This window comes from Hemicordylus capensis, chromosome 5 (assembly GCF_027244095.1).
Source record: "Hemicordylus capensis ecotype Gifberg chromosome 5, rHemCap1.1.pri, whole genome shotgun sequence".
In the NCBI taxonomy this organism is placed as follows: domain Eukaryota; kingdom Metazoa; phylum Chordata; class Lepidosauria; order Squamata; family Cordylidae; genus Hemicordylus; species Hemicordylus capensis.
This window is the reverse complement of record NC_069661.1, coordinates 218,550,324-218,570,302: the sequence shown is the minus strand read 5'-3', so window position 1 is coordinate 218,570,302 and position 19,979 is coordinate 218,550,324. Positions and strand designations below refer to the sequence as shown.

General features: G+C 43.8%; 1 protein-coding gene across 3 annotated transcripts in view; it reads right to left on the bottom strand.

Annotated features, from left to right (window-relative positions):
- LGALS2 (galectin 2) overlaps positions 1 to 19,979 on the bottom strand; it is a 50,905-nt gene that overhangs the window by 11,675 nt on the left and 19,251 nt on the right. The window contains exon 1 of one of the 3 annotated variants that reach the window (XM_053251570.1): positions 8,524 to 8,941. The exons of 1 other annotated variant lie outside the window; for it this stretch is intronic. The gene's annotated coding sequence lies outside the window, so the exon portion shown is untranslated. Of the gene's footprint in view, positions 1 to 7,836; positions 8,134 to 8,523; positions 8,942 to 19,979 lie in introns of those variants that run through there. One more of the 3 variants, XM_053251571.1, reaches the window with a different exon arrangement.

Sequence of the window (19,979 nt, the reverse complement as noted above, 5' to 3'; positions counted from 1 at the left end):
TGGCAGACAGGTTATCGGTCTATAATTACTTGGAACTGCACCTTTTGCTGGGTCTTTCATGATGAGATGAGTTTTCCCAGTTGTTAGCCATTGTTCAATATCACCTCCTTGCAAAATGTGATTGAACTGTTTTGATAGTTGTTTATGAAGGCTTGTTAGGTGTTTAAGCCAAAAGCCATGCAGTTCATCGTCGCCTGGAGCAGTCCAATTTTTAATTTTCTTTGCTCTTTCACTTATTAATTCTGGTGTTATTATTAGATCTTGCATTTGTTGGTTACATTTTTGACCTCTTTCATCCAGCCTGCTTTTTTATTATAATCTATTGGATTGTCCCATAATTTCCCCCAGAATTGCACTGTTTCTTCTTTATTTGGTGTTTCTATGTTTCTTGCAGTTTCTCCTTCTATGCTTTGGTAGAAACGTCTCTGATTCAACTGGAGTTGGAGATTCTGCCTGTGTTGTGTAATTCTGGCTTCATATCTGCTAATCTTCTTTGACACTGCTGTTATTTGCTGCTTTATTATTTCCAGGACTCCTCTAATTTTCCTTGAATCTAGGTGGTATTTTTGGATCAGATACTGTTTGGTGTTTTCATTCTTCAGCTTCTTGTCTTTCATATCTTTCAATTTACCAGCATCTGATCTAAGCCTAGAGATTTTATTTTCTAATCGAATCTTCCATTTAGGTGATGTACTACTTTCTTTTTTTACAGGTCAATTGATCTTATATCCGAGCTCTTGTGTTGTTATTGTTGCTGCACTGTACATTAGTTGGTTTGTTTCTTGCAAATTATTGTTTGTTATTTCTGCAAGTGCAGCATTGACATCTTTTAATGCCTGAGCAAGTTGTTTTTTGGCAACTGTTTTTAGAGCTGGAAGTCGAACCCTGGTGGTTGTTTGGTTCATGTGCTCAGTTATTTTTTGCTTTAGTTCTTGTTGCTTTTCTGTTAAACGGCATTTGGGTTTTTGAGGTGAAGGCAAAGGGGAGGTTGCCTGGTTTTGATTTTGAAACAGTTCAGCAACAGTGGCATCCTCTATTTCCAACACCTCCTCCACCTGCGCCTGAGCAACTGCTTCAGTTGGTGGTAATTCTTCTTCCATATCTTGAGCCTGTGTTGCTCTTTGCAGTTCTTCGAGCTCAATTCCTGTGAATACTTTATTTCTTATTATGAATCTTCTCTGGTCTGCTAGCCTTTGTTCTGTTATTTCTGTATCTGGATGCTTCTCTTTCCAAATTTGGTACATTCTTTTAAAATAACCTCTTCTAGTTGGAGAATTATTATTATTATTATTATTATTATTATTATTATTATTATTATTATTATGGATGTGCACAGATCACGATTCGTGCATTGATTCAAAGTGGAGTTCAGGCACCTTTAAGAGTGAGGAGAGCAGGTCCGTACCTATACCTCTGCCTCTTGCCACAGTTTCCTGCTGCAGCATCACGCTCTCCAACACCCCACGTGGGGCGGCTTGCATGTGCATGACCACACAAATGGCCACCACACATGTGAAGAGGCCATGTGCCTGCTGCCGCTGCCACCACCACACTGCCACATGAGGGATGCTGGGGAGTGTGATGTCACAGCAGGTAGCTCCGGTGAGCAGCGGAGGAGCAGGTACAGATCTGTTCTCCTCACTCTTAAAAGTTCCCCAACTCTACTTTGAACCAGTGGTTCAACCACATCCCTATTCTTTACTTACATCTACTTCAACTTCTTCCCCTACCCCTTGCTTTCCCACTTTATTTCTCCTAATTCTCTGCTATGATTCTGAATCTCCTGCTCCTTGCCTAGCTTATATCTTTGTTTCTCTCTAAATTAAAAAGGGAAGCACCGGATAGTCAAGGGTGGTTACCTTTCCTGGAAACATAAATTTGTCTGGGGAAGGATAACTTACAGACTAAATGGTATAAAATTTAATTCTAAACAGTAACTCAGCACATCCACTAACAACCAAAGTACAAACGGTGAAAAATATAGTTAAAAGAGCAGCTGAAGTTTCATATCAGGATGGGATCAAGGCTAATGCAGTGTGCTCAACCCCTAAAACCTTGAAGCAACAGCTAGTAAGATCCAGACTATACGACAAAAAGTGTAAAACTAAAGCCTGCTCAGTCTGTGAAAATGGGGAAGGCAATTACAAGCAGAAAGGCATTGTCTATAAAATCACTTGTGGACAATGTGGTGAAAATTACGTTGGGGGAACAGGAAGACATCTGGTCACCAGATTCAAAGAACACCTAGCAGATTCTTAATACATAAGCAGGGGGAAACCATGGTCAATACATATGAAAAATAAACATAATGGAATAACAATGCCTCTCAAAGTAAGCACTTTAGAATCTGAACAGTGTACACTTAAAAGAAAGATAAGGGAAGCATTATATTTGGATAAACTACGGCCTGAGGTCAACGGCAAAGAAGAAATGAAGGAAATCTTAAAGTACATAGGCCATTAAAGGGTGCAAGTAACACTTTTATTTCATACCCTCCCTCTCCCAGGTTTCTCTCTCTCTCAATGTTAGCGATAAACAAGCATAGCTGAGAGTCTTCAATCTTCCCGTCCTCTCTCCTTTCTGTTATGTCTTAATCAGGTGCTTAATTAGATTGGGGAAAGTCGTGGATATAAAAGTGTGGATTTTAAACAGTGGGACATAGAACACTGAAGCTGCTGGATATACATTGAAATGTCTGTTGCAGTGGCTCTGCAGCTGTATTAGACTACAACTCCCATCACCCACTGCCACAAATTGCAGCTGGGGGTGATGGGAGTTTTAGTCCAACAACAGCTGGAGAGCCTCAGGTTGGCTACCCAGACCTGTAAGAACATTCAGTCAGTTGCTGCTGTTAAGAATATTTGCCAAGAACTGCTCTGCATTTAAATGCTTTGTGGGTTTCTCTTACCACTGTCCATGTATGCCTTCTTTACTTTATTCATTTAATATCACTTTATATTATTTTGCTTAAGTGTAGCATTCAGTGCCTCTATAAAGTGTTGCTGAATTTGTTTCAGTAAAACCAGTGTGTTATGAGTCTGTGTTCTTCTTTCTGGTCAGGCAGTTAGCCCACAAGTTAGCCCACTGGGCCAATAAAAGGACCTATTTTGCACAGGCCTGCACCCTGCCCTGCAAATTCTGGCTATACGAATTGGCCCAAAGTGAAAAGCTAAAATATGGACACACTATAACAGCATATGGCACAGTGCTGGGTCTTGCATTTACTGGGTATATAATAGCCTGTTCTCAATGTTTTATCTTGTTGTCGTGCTCTAGCATGACTAAGGGCTTATTTAGATGTCCCGTGTGCCTGCTGCAGGAAAATTATTACTTGTGGCAATTCTACATGCAGGGAAATGAACATGTCAACATTCTTTGCTGTGTGTGTCAAGCCACAAATTGCTGGAAAGAAATTACTGGCGTCACAGGGTGGATATTTTTGAACTTTCCATATACAAAATGGTATTTCTAGCAGCTTTAGAGTACTTAGTGGCACACCGAGCATCCTGAAAACAAATAAAGAAAATGAAGGGAGCTCTTCTGGACACTTAGGGTGAAGATGCCACATCTGAAGTATACCAGAAGTGGTTTGGAAGTTCCTTCACTATGCTGGAAACAAGCATACAGTTAATGTCTTGGAGCAAGTGCCGGGGGGAGTGGGGGAACGGGCAAGTCTCCAGTGTAGGGGGGTGGGGTGGGGGTAAGCCAGCTGTGATGAGCACCTATTGGCTAATGAGAGCCAGCGTGGTGTAGTGGTTAGAGTGCTGTACTAGGACCAGGGAGACCCGAGTTCAAATCCCCATTTAGCCATAATACTAGCTGGGTGACCCTGGGCCAGTCACTTCTCTCTCAGCCTAGCCTACTTCACAGGGTTGTTGTGAAAGAGAAACTTAAGTATGTAGTACACTGCTCTGGGCTCCTTGGAGGAAGAGCGGGATAAAATGTATTGTTGTTGTTATTATTATTATTAATAAAATAATGCCTGTGGTGAACACCTACTGGCTAGTTATACTGATCTAGCTCAAGCCAAGGTCTCTGCCAAGCAGGGATCCAGGAGGAGCACTGACTTCAGATAGCTCAGAGGGGGGAAAGGGGTTGAGAATCAGGACCTCCGCTAACTCTGAGCAGGAGCTCACAAGAGCTGTCTAGCAATGTAAGAGAGATGTTGCTCTGGAAGCTGCTGGGAAGGGAACACACAGGCAATTTTGATGGCTGCTGCCAAGGTAGAATGAATTGCCCCTTCCCCTTCCCTGGGGAAGGCTCTCTTTCTTAAAGGAACCTTGCTACTTTTCTAAACACTGCCCTCCCTAGGGCTGCCTTTCATCCTCAAAATCAGAGGATGAAAGCAAGGCTGTATCCTTCAGTTGTGATGGAGATGCTGGCTTGGGCTTTCCTGGTTCTCCTGGTATGGGGGTCCTGAAAGACCAAGCTCCCAGTAGAAAAAAAAGTATGCTTCAAATTCAAACAGATCTAAAACTGGTTTAAAAATTGTAGCTTCTTCCAAGGAATCCTAGTATTAGAGGTTTGTAAAGGCACTGCTTTCCTCTGACCACACACCAGCAGCTGAAAAGCTGTAGAAGCATGCATCTCCCAGAAGCATATTAAAAGTGCTGATTTATAATTAATCTCTAATAATCTTTGGGAGGTGTGCCTTCAGTGGTGCCTTACAACTGTTATGACTAACAGCCACTGATAGACCTGCCCTCCACAACTGTCTAGTTATCTTTTAAAAGCATGGAGTAGCCTCCATTACATCTGTATTGTGAAGCTTAATTAAGGCTTGGCTGTGAATGTTGACTGTTCTGGCTGCGGCAACTGATAGCCAGTCTCAAAAGTATCCTATGCTTCCTTCCATCACTGAGGCTTGGAATAGCGTTTCTCCATCATTGAATGCCCATCCGCAGAAAGAAACCATTCTTAAAGGATAGGTAATTGATTTATAACTGCTTCCCTTGTAAATACAAATCAGTCTTATGTCTGTTTATCTTTTATTCCAGAAACAACTCCATTTTCTCCTTCTACTTTCCCTCCCTTTTCTTTCTGATTCCACCCCCTCCCCCACTCACTACAGGATCCCCACTGGGGTAATTGATTTATAGCTGCTTCCCTGGTAAATACAAAACAATCTTACATTTGTTTAACTTTTATTACAGAAACAACTACATTTTTTCCTTCTCCTTTCCCTCCCTTTTATTTCTGACTCCATCCCCTACCTACAATCTCTACAGAATTCCCACTGGCAGATGCGTAACTATAGGGGGGGCAGGCAGGGCACGTGCCCTGGGCGCCACTCTGGTGGGTCACGTGGGGGGCGCCAAAAAGTGACATGACCCCCCCGATCCCCCCTTCCCCACAAAAAAAAATTTTTTCCGGGCAGTGTCAGCCACACACCCTTGCCAGCTCGCTCCCGCACCACTGCCGCTACCTGCGCCCTGGCCGGCGGCAGCCCGACGGAGTCGTCATGTGTGCCCCTGATGGCTTGTGGGGAGGGGAGTGAGCGCAGCGGTGGCCCTGTGTTTTGACTTCTGGCTTGCGTGCTTCACATCACCGTTTGCTTGCCTCTGTGCTTCTCGGGTGGTGCAAAACAAGGTAAATGGCGCGGTGTGGAGAGACATGGATGGTTTATTTGGTCGAAGATGGCATGGGGGGTGGGGTGGGGTGGGGTGGGGTGGGGGCGAGTCTTCCAACTAGCAGAAGCACCGCGTCGCCCACTGCCCACCTCCTCCCCAAGCAAGGGGCTGCTGCCTTTCTGTTAGAGGTGGCGGCGACTGCTGCCACCTCAGCTGCGGTTTCTGGCGCTTCTAGGGTTGCCTGGAAGGAGAGTATTTCCCTTTCTGGCACCGTTTGGCTAAGGCTGTGGACTCCTTTCCCCCACAATTGCATCCATAGGAGCTGCGTGGAAGCTAGAGACATTGCGTTGCATGGAGGGTGAAGAAAATGCTCCCTGGAGTGGGTGTGGGTATGTGTGAGAGGCGAAGGGTGAGGGTCGCATTCCTTTTTAGTCTCGGCAGTGCCTGTTCCGTGTAGTATACTATGAAGCGGGGCTGCCAGAGCCTTTTGCAAGCAAAGAAGATGCAGAAAGCCGCCCCCGCCCCCCAATATTTCTCTGCCGCTTTTGCGGCACCACACTCAAGGGACTGATGCCTCATTGGCTTTGTGGGATAGGGTATGTGGGGGGGGCGCAATTTCAGAGGCAGAGTTGCCCTGGGCGCCGTTTTACCCAGTTACGCCTCTGCCCACTGGGGAAAAACTTCTAATCAACAAAACATAAAGGACTGCTAGACAGAATACAACACATCCCTCCCTTTTATAACAAACATAAATAAATTGATTAAGATTTGGTGACAAAGTCTTGTAGTCTTTTAGGTGGTCTGTCATGCACAGTTCTCCTGATTCCTGGGATCTCTAGCACAGGAGCTGTTAGTTATTTGTTTTTCATGCAGTTTAGAGAAGTTTGTTTTCATAACAATCTGATCTCTGATCCTTTCATCATAAAATTGGTAAACTCACAGGTTACACTTAAAGGCATGAATGCTGTGACACTTTGATCAATAGATTCACCAGGCAGTTGGAATCATCTAGACTAGAACTTTTAATGTTCAGCAATCACATTCAAAGTAGGATTGAAATGATCTGACATGTAAGGCTTGAAGAGCAGCTTCATGAGGATTGGCAACCCCTTCCAAGTTGGTAGGAAAGGGCAAATAAGTCTATACTAGCTTAACCCGCACAGAGCATCTGCACACTAGTACTTGATTGCTCCCTCACCCTCTGCCACAGCCCCCCTCACCTCAGAGATCTCTCCACCCTCACCTGAGCCGCACTCCTGCTCCTCCTCCTCCTCTTCCTTCTGGTTGCTTCCATCCCCCTTACCCCTCTTGGTCACTGCTCCATTCCTTTACTCCACCCCCCTCACCCCTCTTGGTCACAGCTGCAGTGTTGCTGGCACCTATTGGCCAAGCTGTAGCCCCCTATCCCCAGAGACTTCCCCACCCTCACCTGAGCCCCACTCCTCCCCACAGGAGCAGCTGCAGCAGCTGTTGATTGGGCCCTTCCTCATTGCTGCCACTGTCATGGCTGCTCATTCCCCTCAGGCCGCTGACAGGCTCAGGCCCATCCCTTGCCCTTCCTTCTTTTTCTCTTCCCCTCCCTTCTTTTTCTCTCTTTCTCTCTCATCCACTTGCTCTTCCCCTCTGTCTTTCTTCCCTTCCCTTCTTATTTTCTTTCTTTCTCTCTTTCTTTCTCTCTCTCTCCCCCCTTCCTTCCTTAGTTAACAGATCTTGTTCATCTTGCTTCCTCATCTAATTCACACAAAGGCAGCCTCCTTCTCCTGAAGGGGCTCTTCCTTCCCTCATAAAACCTCTCTTGGCAGACCCCTGACCACTATCCTTTTATATATAAAGATTCCTCTCCTCTATAATCAAGAACATCTTCTGACCAGTAACAGTTGCATTCCAACTGACCTTAACCATCACAGGCTCCTCCTCCCTATCTGCATATGGAATCTCCACTGCCCAATCACCACAGTGCTTCTGCTTGCGAACTCTCGCGAGAGCTGCCACACACAGGATTAGCCATGGATACGCCTTAGAGAATTTATATTTTCTTTGGCTTTCAGGGCCCAGGCAGTGAAGCAATATAGCTGCCTGCTTTGCTGCAGTAAAATCAGGGGTCTGTATAGTGAGGAGAAAATTGCAGAAATAGGACCTCCATTGTTTCCAGGGAAGAGCAGGTTCTCCAGGGGTGGACAAGAAAAAAGGTGGTCGTGGGATCTGAGCCATGCTGCAGTGGGCATCCAGTGAACAGCATAGTCCAGGACTGATAAGGAAAAATTACCTTCAGGGGTTGTGCAGGTCAGGAATCTGGAGAAACAATCAGCAGCAGAAATAGCAGAATGCAGCCGCTCAGGAATGTAGGCCCAGTAATGCAATGAAAGGAAGATGCAGGAACCTTCACAAGCTTTGCAGACTCACACACATAGCTAGTTCAAAATCTCGTCACCAAATGTTTTATAGCTGCTTCCCTCATAAATACAAAGCAGTCTTAAGTTTGTTTAACTAAGACTATTCCAGAAACAACTCAATTTTTTCCTTCTCCTTTCCCCCCCTTTTCTTACTGACTCAAACCACACATACACACCCCTTCACTCTCTCTACAGGATCCCCACTGGGACAAACTTCTAATCAACAAAACATAAAGGTCTGTTAGATAGAATACAACAGTAATAAATAAAACTGTAGTAAACAGCAGAGCTTTACCACCGAGATCTCTGTCAAAGAGTGTTAGTGCTCTAACTGTATGCAGTGTGAAACTATAAAAGGTAATGTATGTTATTCACACTGAAGCAGAGTTTAATGTTTAAAGTAATTGGAGTTGTGGCATGTGGTCTGAGTCAGGGATATGTGTAAAGTTTATTTTCAGTTGTTTTTCACCTTATACTTTGGTTTGTATAAGTGTACGTATACTTCTGCTGCCACCAATGGTACAGCGAAGCCTTCTCTATAACTCTGTTGGTTTCTTTACCTCAATAACACGGCTTTGCAGATGTGAGGAGAGTTTCTTACAGAAATCAGTCAGTCAGATATACTTTAGAACAAAGCAAGAAGATTTATTTAAAGATGTTATCTGAGGTTGGTTTGTTTCACTACTGATTAGTAGGGCTGAAATCTTGCTTGGTTACAAAGTTGATGATTTGAACTTCTTACAGCACTTAGTTACTTTAGACACAATATATAAGGGTTTTTTTTAAACTTTGAACCCAGTTCCTTCGCAGAACTGTATTTCACTACCCAGTCTTTATGACAGACTGTCCAAATAACCCAGCTTTTATTTTATTTTTTAGCCTGTCTTATCCTTTGAGTCTCAGAAGAACTCCTCTTTGAGACTGTTCCTACCAAGACCCAAATCCCCACTCTAACTTCACATCCAACTTCTAACTGTCCCTCTCTAACTGCCTCTTATAACTGACATCTCCAAAGAGTTCTAAGCCAATTTGCAAAAAAAAAAAAAAGGAGTTCTGCACCATTTCATCACAGGAGGATACACCTGCCATCCCTATGTTGCTTTTAGGAACATTTTGGAACATAAGAGGCTGCCTTAAACCAAGTCAGACCATTGGTCCATCTAGCTTAGTACTGCGACTGCTGTCATGGCACAGCAATGGGGAAGAGAGCTGGTCTTATGGTAAAGGTAAAAAGTGTTCCGTTGAGTTGGTGTTGACGCCTGGCAACCACAGTGCAGTATGAGATGATGCCTTTCAGCATCTTCCTATACTTCTGCTGCCCGATGGGATACACACCAGCGGGGATTCGAACCGGCAGCCTCTGGCTTGATAATCAAGTCATTTCCCCGCTGCACCATTAGGTGGCAAGCATTAATTGTCCCCTTTGCTAAACAGGATCCACCCTGGTTTACATTTTGATAGGCGAGTACATATGAGTACTGTCTGCTGTAAGATCTTCTCCTCAGGGGATGGGATCATAGCTCAGTGGTAGAGCATCTGCTTGCATGCAGAAGGTCTCTGGTTCAATCCCTGGCATCTCCTGCCTGAAGCTTTGGAGAGCTGCTGCCAGTCAGTGTAGACCAGGGATTCTCAACCTTGGGTCCCCAGATGTTATTGGACTTCAACTCCCATAATCCCCAGCCCCAATGGCCTGAAGTCCAATAACATTTGGGGACCCAACGTTGAGAATCCTTGGTGCAGACAATACTGAGCTAGATGGATCAATGGTCTGACTCAGTATAAGGCAGCTTCCTATGTTCATATACTGGCAAATAAATAAATATATCTGAATATTTATTGTGAACATCAGGATAATCAGTCACTGTATTATTTGAATCAAGTGTGTACAGAACTCCTGGGATGTCTTGCTGAATATGAGCAGAAAAGTTTCCAAGTAGAAATAATACATTTAGAAAAGTAATAAGAGTTTGCCCACTGAGAAAGGGGGGAAATGTGTTTGTTCTTTAGTCATCACATCTCCAATTTCAAGGGCTGGATCATGGGAGGTGCTGAGGGTCCCTGGAAATCACCAAGGGTCTTTAACTTCCAGCAGCTTTGGGAAAGAGTCTGTGGCACTCAGCACCTTGCAAGATCAGACCCTTAAAATAATAGCTGCATCTGCAGGACGCAACATCAAGCCAAAAGCCATATGTTGCTATGAAATTAAATAGAACACATTCCCTTTGATTGTCTTCAAAATGAAATGGCAACGCTGGAGTGGCGTGGTGGAAGCTGAAATGAAATGCTACTAAAGGGGGGGGGGCACAAAAAAGAAAGAAAGAAAAACTTAAATTCTCAAATGAATGACTTCCTACAGAGAAACGGACTTCTAAAAAAGGAACTTCATACAGCTGAAGGAGAACTAAGAAAAGCCTGAGAGAACAAAATGAAATCAGCCCCGGGAGAAACACTAAAAATAAATCAACGGATGGACTCTGGCAGCAGCAACACACATGGGAGAAGGCTGAATCTAGGCTACACAATGGGAGGGAGCTACAAAAAAGCATACAGAGTTACAGATGGGGATGTTGCACATTCTCCAAAACACATGCACACACCACTAAATTTTGCATGTAGGAAAATGACCTAGTATCAGTCAGATCAATGAGCTAAACATAAACGAATTTCAAAAAGGACTGGAGTAAAATGAAGAGAGAGAGAAACCAGAAATAAAATTGCAGCATAATTGTTTAGGCACACTCAGTCTAGGCATTAGAAATGGCAAGAAGGATTTTAGGGTTATTTGGGATGCCATGTTGAATGTGAACCTGCAATACAGGTTCTGCTGCATAAAAAAGCAAATACAATTTTGCAGTGCCTTTCTAGTGACAACCTACAAACACACAGCTTTTCTAGCAACATAGCACAAATTGTTGGAGCTAGGACCTTGGCCGGGGAAAAGGCAGTGGTAAACCACTCCTGTATTCTACCAAGAAAACCACATGCCTCTGTGGTCACCAGGAGTTGACACCAACTCAGCAGCACAATCTTTCCTAGGACCCTGGAAGCATCAGCTCTCAGCTGCAATGTCTCATAGTGACCACGGGGTGGGTGGGTGTTAGGGTCATGGATAAAAGTGCTGGACTCCTCCACTCTTTGTTCTTCCAGGGTTAGTCTCCATTTTGTCTCTCCAGAGATGGCTGTTTATTTTAGTGTCTCTCCCCTTTCAGCCTTAAGCTCAGCTTTCCTGTCCTTTTGTAACTTCTAAATAAATCCTTGTTGTTCTTCACACTTAAAGAACTGTCTCAAGACCTCTTGCTTTGTGGCTTTCTCACCAAACTGGTTTTGCTTTGCTATTTGGGGACTGAACTGCCATTCTTCCCCTACAAAGGGTTACGAGGCCTAGAAGCCAGTAAATAAAAGAGAAAAGCCTAAAGAGTTAAATAGAAAGCAAAGCAAAGAGAAAAGCTTTGAAAATTCAGACAGCACAAGGATTCCAGATGATTGAAAAGTTGCAAGGTCCTGAGTACAAGCTCTGGTCTTTCAAGATGGAGATGCTCCTCAAGAGTAATGGACTTCGCAGTGTTCTGCACATCCAGCATCCTGCAGATGCAGGAAAGGAGCAGAAAGAATGGGACAGAGCAGATGAAAAGGCATCAGGAATAATTTGCTTGGTGGTGAGTGACCCAGTCTTTGTGCATCTAAGACACAAAGAAAATGAAAAGAATATGTGGGAAACTCTGAAGGGATTATATAAAAAGAAGTCTGTGGTTTCCAAAGTGCATCCAGTAAGACAACTGAGCAATAAACGAAAAGGAGAAAGTCTGTCCAAGCACATAAATGAAATGTTAGAAATATCTAGAAAACTGCAAGCTCAAGAAGTAATCATGCCACATGCAGTTTTGATAGGATTGCTATTGAATATTTTGCCACATTACTTTGATAGTGTGACTAGTGCCTTGGAAGTCAAAGAGGATGCAGACTTACAATTTTTAATTAACTGTCTAGAGGACTTTGATTTGTGCAGAATAGATGATAGGCAACCAAAGGAAAGTGAAGAAAATGCATTTAAAACCTTGCAAAGGAATAAGAAATGCTTTATTTGTGGAAGCCTCAAACGCCTGCAGAATAAGTGTCCCCAGAATAAAGAGTTTGTGGACAAAAGGCAAGCAAAACAAAGTTGCAAAGAGGGTGAGTCATCTGGGAACAAAGAGTATAGAACTTACAAGCAATCAGAGACTAAAGCTAATAAGCAAAGGACATACCTTGCAAGGACACAGTAGTGGCTGGTGAGGGCGCCGGTGGAGGGGTGGCAAGAGGCACCTTTAAGAGTAAAAGAATAGGTGTTTACCTCTGCTCTCGCCACACCTGAATGTTGCTCGGAGAAGCAGAGTGCCACCCAGCACCCCCTGTGGTGGGGAATCGCCTGACACTCACCTGGCCATGGGCGGGGGCTCGGCTCCGTGGAAGCAAGGTGAGTGGCGGTGGCGACCCCCCACCACAGGGGGTGCAGGGTGGCACACTGCACCCTCACTGGCTGCTACTGCAAGGACAGATGAAGTTTTGGAAGCTAAGTCTGAGAAATGCTGCAGTGGCATCTGCATTGACTCAGTTGCTACAAGCAACCTGATTAGAGAAAGGGAGAGATTTATAAACCTAGTTACAAGTTGTAAAATCCCTATATACTTGACAGGTGGAAAAGTGATGTATGAAGAAGGGAAAGGATCTGCACAATTGTTCTGCAAGCTGGAGAAAGGAGAAACCTTTGGATTAACAATTGAAGAAGCTTTGTATGTGCCTACTCTAGAAACAAGTCTGATGTCTGTAAAATATGCTACAGAAAGGGGCTACAAAGTAAAATTTAAAGGAAGGCACTGTTTCATTACTCATAAACTGGAACTGCTTATGAAAGTAGTTTTACAAGAGAATGGATTGTTTGAAGTAGAATGTGTGACTGAAAAGGCCAAAACTGTGAAGGAATGCACACACAAAGGATGTCTGAATTTGTGGCACAGAAGGTTAGGCCATAGAGATGCCAAAATGATATGTCAGGCTGAAAATCTGAATATGGTAAAGGGTCTAAAAACAGCCCCCTGAAGCACTGAATCAAAGTGTACATGCTGCGTAAGAGCAAAGGCAACATGGCCTGCTTTTCTTCCACACAAAGAAAGAGAAACACATCATCCTTTGAATCTGATTCATAGTGATGTTTGTGGACCTATGCAAGTTAATACATCAGGAGGGACTAAATATGTTCTTACTTCCATTGATACCTATTCTAGATACACATATACATACCTGTTAAGTGAAAAGGGACAAGTACTAGACAGACTAAAAGAGTGAGCAACAAGTGTGGGAGAAAACTACAGGTCCTCTGCACTGACAATGGTGACATATTCACACTGGGAATGATGTAATAAGTTGATTCCTAAAGGAGAAGGGCATTGAACACCAAAAGGCTGTTCCTTATACTCCGGAGCAAAATGGAGTGGTGGAAAGAAAGAACCGTTCTCTTATGGAAATGATGAGATGCATGTTTGTAGATGCTGGTTTGGCTACTAAATTTTGGGGAGAGGCAGTGATGACTGCTACTTATCTGCAAAACAGATTGCCAAGAAAGGCCACAGGAACAATTCCACATGAGTTATGGCATGGCAACAAGCCCACTTTGAATCCTATAAGAGTGTTTGGATCTAAAGCATACACCTATATACCAAAAGCCAAAAGGACCAAACTCAACTATATATAGATCTGAAGGAATACTTGTTGGCTATTCAATAGGATGTAAAGGATATAGGATTTTAGATCTTGCCACAGAAACAATTAAAACATGCAGTGTAGCATACTTCAGTGAAAACGAAAAACTAACCACTAGTGAACTGTCAAACATAGAGCCCAATTTTCAGTTGGAGAAAGAATCAAGGCAATATGATCAAAAGGAAGGATCCACTGTAAGTTTTACACCTGGCAGCAATTCAGCAGTAGGGAATGCTGATGATGAACAAAGAGTGAGGTGTTCAACATGACAAAATAAAGGAGTTCTGCCTAAGAAACGTTCCTACATTGCAAAGGGAGAAATATTTCAAGAGCCAAACATGTGGAAAGAAACGGATAACTTACCTGCAACTGAAGCACAAAACTGGAAGATGTGAAAGAAGAAATGGAATCATTGAACAAAAATAACACATGGACACTCACAGAGATACCTCACTATAGTTTCACACTATCTTGGGCTACACATAGAGAGAGAAAAGGATAGAAACTATTTGCTTAACCAAAAACAGAAAATAAATGATTTACTAGAGTATTTGGGACTTAAAGAGGCCAAAGAAATGAGTACACCTATCGAAACAGGTTACCTAAAACAGAAGGAGGAGAGTGAACTTCTGCCAGACAACAGTGAGTACAGGAGAGCACTGGAAAAAATTTTATATGTAATTATGATAACAAGACCAGATATAGCTGCATCTGTGGGAATCTTGAGTAGGAAAGTAAGCACACCCAGCAAAAATGACTGGACTGAGGTAAAGAGACTAGGCAGGTACCTAAAAGGGACAATCTATCTAAAATTAAAATTGCCTACTAGTAGTGGATGCAAATTAGTAGGTTATATGGATGCAGACTGGGCTGAGGATCAAACAGATCCACCAACTGACTGCTCCACCACCATAAAAGAATACATAACCACTGGTTTGGTTATGTATTATTTTATGGGGGTGGAGCAGTCAATTGGCGTAGCTGCAATCAATCAATAGTTGCTCTCTACTGAGGCAGAATATGTATCTGCCACTCAAGCATGTCAAGAGGTGGCATAGCTGCACAAGCTAATGTCAGATTCAACGTAGACGAACCAAAACCCTCTGAGATGTTCAAAGATAATCAAAGCTGCATCCAGATCTCACAAATGGAGAAAATTAAATTTAGAACAAAACACATTGAAACAAATTATCATTCTATGTGGGATGCACAAGAAGAAGGACTTGTAAAATTGATGTATTGTCTAAGTCAGTGATTCTCAAACTTGGGTCCTCAGGTGTTATTGGACTTCAACTCCCATAATCCCCAACCAAAGGCCACTGAGGCTGGGGATTATGGGAGTTGAAGTCCAATAACACCTGAGGACCCAAGTTTGAGAATCACTGGTCTAAGTGATCAAATGGTAGCAGATGTGTTAACTAAGCCGTTGCCCAGGGATCGTTTTCAAAACCTTGAGAGAGAAGTATGGACTTATAGACAGCATCATGAGCTGATGAGAAGGCGTGTTGGAGCTAGGACCCTGGCTCAAGAACTCTTGCTTTGCGGCTTTCTCACCAAACTGGTTTTGCTCTGCTATTTGGGGACTGGACTGCCATTCTTCCCCTACACAAATCAATGCCGATCTATGTCTGTATGAAAATGGTTGCATTTTTACCATAACACACACCTACCTGGTATCATCCACGCTCCAGCTGGATTTGCATCTTCAGATACCAACCACACCAATGTCCATCTTATGTACAGTGGCTCCTGCTACTTTGCTACCCAAAGGGTTCATTCCAAGTCATGCATTTATTTATTTGTGGTGGGTTTTTTTACATTTGTTTGCTGCTCTTTCTCAGAACAGTATATGTGGTTATGTTTATCCTCACAACAAACTTGTGAGGTGGATTAGGCTGAGAGATAAGTGACTGGCCCAGAGTCACCCAACGAGTTTCATGGATGAAAGAGGATTTGAACTCAGGTCTCCCCAGTCCTAGTCCAACACTCTAACCACTATATTACATTAAGGCTTGGTACATAATGCAAAACTATGGTTTAGCATTATATGTATGATCCTCAGTGAGCCTTGGGTACACCCACTCCCACTTCCCCTTCCTCCCTCTTTTTCACAAAAGGTGGGTCTTTCCCTTGATCACTGGGTGAAGAGGCACCCTTTATAGAGATGGTTCTCTTAGTGGCTGTAGTTGGTGTCTACAGTGTGTTTCTTTTTTATATTATGAGCCTCCTCTTTGGAACAGGAAAACATTTCCCCATTATTTTTCTCATCTTTTCATATGAACTGTTTTGTGAACCTTTTGTTGAAAAGTGGCATGTAAATATTCTGAAACAAAATAATGTCATGCTTCCATTTGCAGTTTGCAACAAGCTTTCTGTTTTGCCCAAATGCTGATCTGTGGTTCCGGTTGGGTCACACGAACACGTAATGGTAAACTATGGTTATATGAGCAAAGTTGAGGGCCTAACCATACATGGCATTAAATACATTTTAAGGAGATGCGCTTAAAGAAGAAGTGGGATGGAAGCAGGGGTGGTCCTCTCATGAGGCAAAGTGAGTCAGTTGTCTCAAGTGGTGGATCTTTGAGGTGCCGGTGAGACACCAAGTGATTTCAAGCTCTTCGTAAGTTGCAGGAGAGCATATGGAATGCTCAGTGGGGTCCCAAGTATAGCATACAAGGGAACACGAAAGTGGCTGGATGGAATCCTGAGTGGCGCACAAGAGAATGCCTGTTGCAGTGGAGTCCTTGGTGGCAAGACCAAAGGAGCACCAAGATTGCTTGCTGGAGGATCTGCTGGAGACCCAAGTGTAAAGCACAAGGGAGCACAGAGATGGTTTACTGGAGCATCCAATGGAGTCCCAAGTGAGAGGCACAAGGAAGCACACTGGGTCATGGAACTGGGGATACTTATATCCCCAAATATGCCTTGGGGGCACATTCCTATTGTCATGCTTTGCTGAGTAGAAGGGGCCTGTTCGGAATGCATTGTTTCTGATCGTTCTTTCCTGAGTGTGATAATAGGGGTGTGCCTTTTGCAAGTAAGGCTGTTTGTGATGAAAATCAGAGTATGCAGGTGCGTGAAAGAATATCCATGCCAAGACGGGTTCTCCAATAATCCTATCAATAGTTTCAATAGGTACACCTCTGAGCCTATGTCACTGGCTCATCTCCTCTGTGATGGGGAGAACAATACTTCACCATCTTAATAATCTACCCTCTTCCTGCTTGGCATAATCTGCTCCTTAGTGTGTTTTATCTCCTGTGAAAGGAGGGGAGTGAGGTGGTTCACTAAGTTCAGAGTGGCCTTGGAGTTAACTCACTATAGTTAACTCTCATCTACTTAGCTGGGACCCCCACATAGGGAGGGTGTGTGGATATGATCTCCATTTCAACTTGCTTTGCTTGCAACCAAATCTAGGGGTGGCTAGCCCACTGCCAGCTAAGTGACCTGTCCCCATGTATACTATAAACTGAGAGCTCACATAGTGGTGCAGCTTCTGAGCATATCCAAAGTACAATCTCCAAGCCTAGAGATGCAAATGCAAACAGGGAGGCTCCTGGGGGCCGGGTAGAATACTACGGATGTTTATATTCTGCTCTGTGTAGCTGGTAACATTTTTCACCCCCAAAGAGGCCATTTGTCTCTGAAGTGGCAAACTGTTTCTGAAGTGATTTGCTGCAGCTGTTCATTGTACATCTCCCAGCTTTGAACCAAAACCATAGCCCAGTTTAGACATTATGATGTATGAGTGTACAGATATCTGTACATGTGTTTGTGTGAATGACTGTACATTTTAGAAGTGAACCTCAATACAGGCCTTTCAAATGCATGGTACAGATAGGAAGTGTACTTCTGTACCTACATTCAACATAACATGTCAATGACTGTACCTGTGTACAGATCTGTACCTGTGTACACCATACACTCATCGTAGGAGTGTTGAACGTAAACTGTGAATAGGCCTTGTGTTGGGAGTGAAGTCTCCTGCCATGTAGACCTGGGCTGTTCAGTGGGAAATGTGCTTGTGCGCCTTGTGAGGTGGGAAAAGTTACCATAAACCAGGACAGGCAAGATTTATCATGCGCCCTGCAGTCTGAAATGTAGTGTTACCTGCCCCAGAACATACAATCTTATCCAGCCAGGAAGAGATCTGATAAAAGCAATCAGAATACTGACAACACCAGCTATGAGACAGTTCTCGTTAAAAAGAGAGAGCTTTATCTCCTGCATTGCCAAGATCGGACATGCGCTGTGATGAAATGCACCACAGTGGGGCACAGTATTGTCTTTACTCCAGACTATGTACAGAATTCACAGCAAAACTTGGCACTGAGAGAAGAAGATGGGTTTCCTGAACTCCAGGACACAAGTACAGAGCAGGGTTGCTAACCCTTTAGGACTGGCTTGGAGTCTCCAGGAATTAGCATCCATCTCCAGGTGATGATTGAAAGCAATCCTGGAGAATGGAATGGCTGATATTGGGAGGTGGGGAATCTCCAGGAATAGCTGCAGTCACAGTTGGCAACCCTAACAGAGGAGCAAGGGGAGCTTGCAGGGGAGAATACCACATCCAAACCCTCCTTGGATGCTGCACCTAAACCCTCGTATACCATATCCATACCCTTGGCTATGCTTGACAGACGAGTACAAACACTGAGTGGCCTATAAAGCATTTCAGTGGTCATTCTGCTTCAGTACAAGCCCATTCCATACATTCCCATTTTTAGAAAATTTAAATGTCTTACTTTTACCATTGTTTTTGCTGCCACCTATGCTGGTAGCAGAAGGAGCTACAATGTGCAACCACTGCCTTCTGAGCACTATCTTGAATAGTCATAATTATCCCAGGACCCAGCATCAGCATGGGGCACTGTGGTTAAAACAATGGTTACCACCATGGAAAAAACTGTGGTCACACTACACTTTTTACTGGTGGCAGCCATTTTTTACCCACATTGTCCCAGGATGATGTGGTGTCCTGGAGCAATCATGAGTATTCAAGATTATGTCTGCCAGGTGGCGGCTGCACATTGCCACTCCAAATACAGGTAGTGGCAAAAACAACTGGAGAATTAAACATGTTTTTAAATTTAAAACATGAAAATGAATGCAGGAGGTTAAAATGAACTGATATCCTCCAAATGGATCCTGAAACAAAAAGTGCAGGGTCTGAATGGGTGAATAAAAATGATAATAGGAACTCTGAATCTGAGCAAGATTCTGAAATGAGTGTGAGTGTGTGTACCCTTACAATTCAAGATGCTGACTTTGACCTTTAAAGTCCTAACAGTATTCCAGGGAGTATCCTAGAGAGCATCTTCTCCTGTATGAGTCTCCTTCCCATCCTCATTTAAGGCCCTGTTTAGGGTACCATCTTTTATGTATGCAAAATTAGCATCCTCTAAGAGGAAGGCCTTTTCTGCAGCTGCCCCAATAATACAGAATATCTTCTACATTATTTGGCTGCTTCTGCCCTAAAACTTACCTCCTTTTGGAGGAGCTGACACCGACTTGATGGCACACTTGACTTGACTTGACTTGACTTGACTTTAAAACATGTTATTCTGCCAGACCTCTGAAAGGGAGGCCCCCTGTTTACTGATTGCAATCCAGGCTGAATCTGTTGATGCCATTATTTTCCATTTTACTAGTTTATTGCTTTTAGTGGGCTGCACTTAGTTTTAAAACTCTGTGAAATGCTTTGCAAATGGGATGACTGAAAAGCAATAAAAATGGTTTAAAAAATTAATCAGTAAAAGAAATACAGTAGTACAGCCTCGGTGGGCAGTGAAGCACAGAAGCTGTTCTCATGCGCAGCCTAAACCAGGCTAGGGGCGCCCAGCCTGAGTTAGGCTGCATGTGAGAACCGTCGGGGTCAGGCCCAATCCTAGCAGGCCAGCACTGCCTAACCTGGCTTTCTAGCCCAGCTGCTAGCCAAGGTTAAAGGTGTGAGCGCTCCCTTGAACCAGGCTACTTGCTAATGTGTGAGCTGGGCTGCTTACCGGCCACACACAGACGGGCACCTAGAGTGTCCGTCTCTTGGGGGAATCTCCCAATGCATTGCACATGTCTCACGGTGCATTGTAGGATTCCTGTTTCAGGGGCATAACTATAATAGGGCAAGGGGAGACAGTTGTCTGGGGGCCCACCGCCTTGGGGGGGGCCCCAGAGGCAAATCACATGACTGACTCCCCCAGCCACGCACTCGCCCGGGCTTCCTTCAGTTCTATTTATCCTCCAAAATTGATTTGAATGTTAAGACCTGGAGCTACCAGAACAG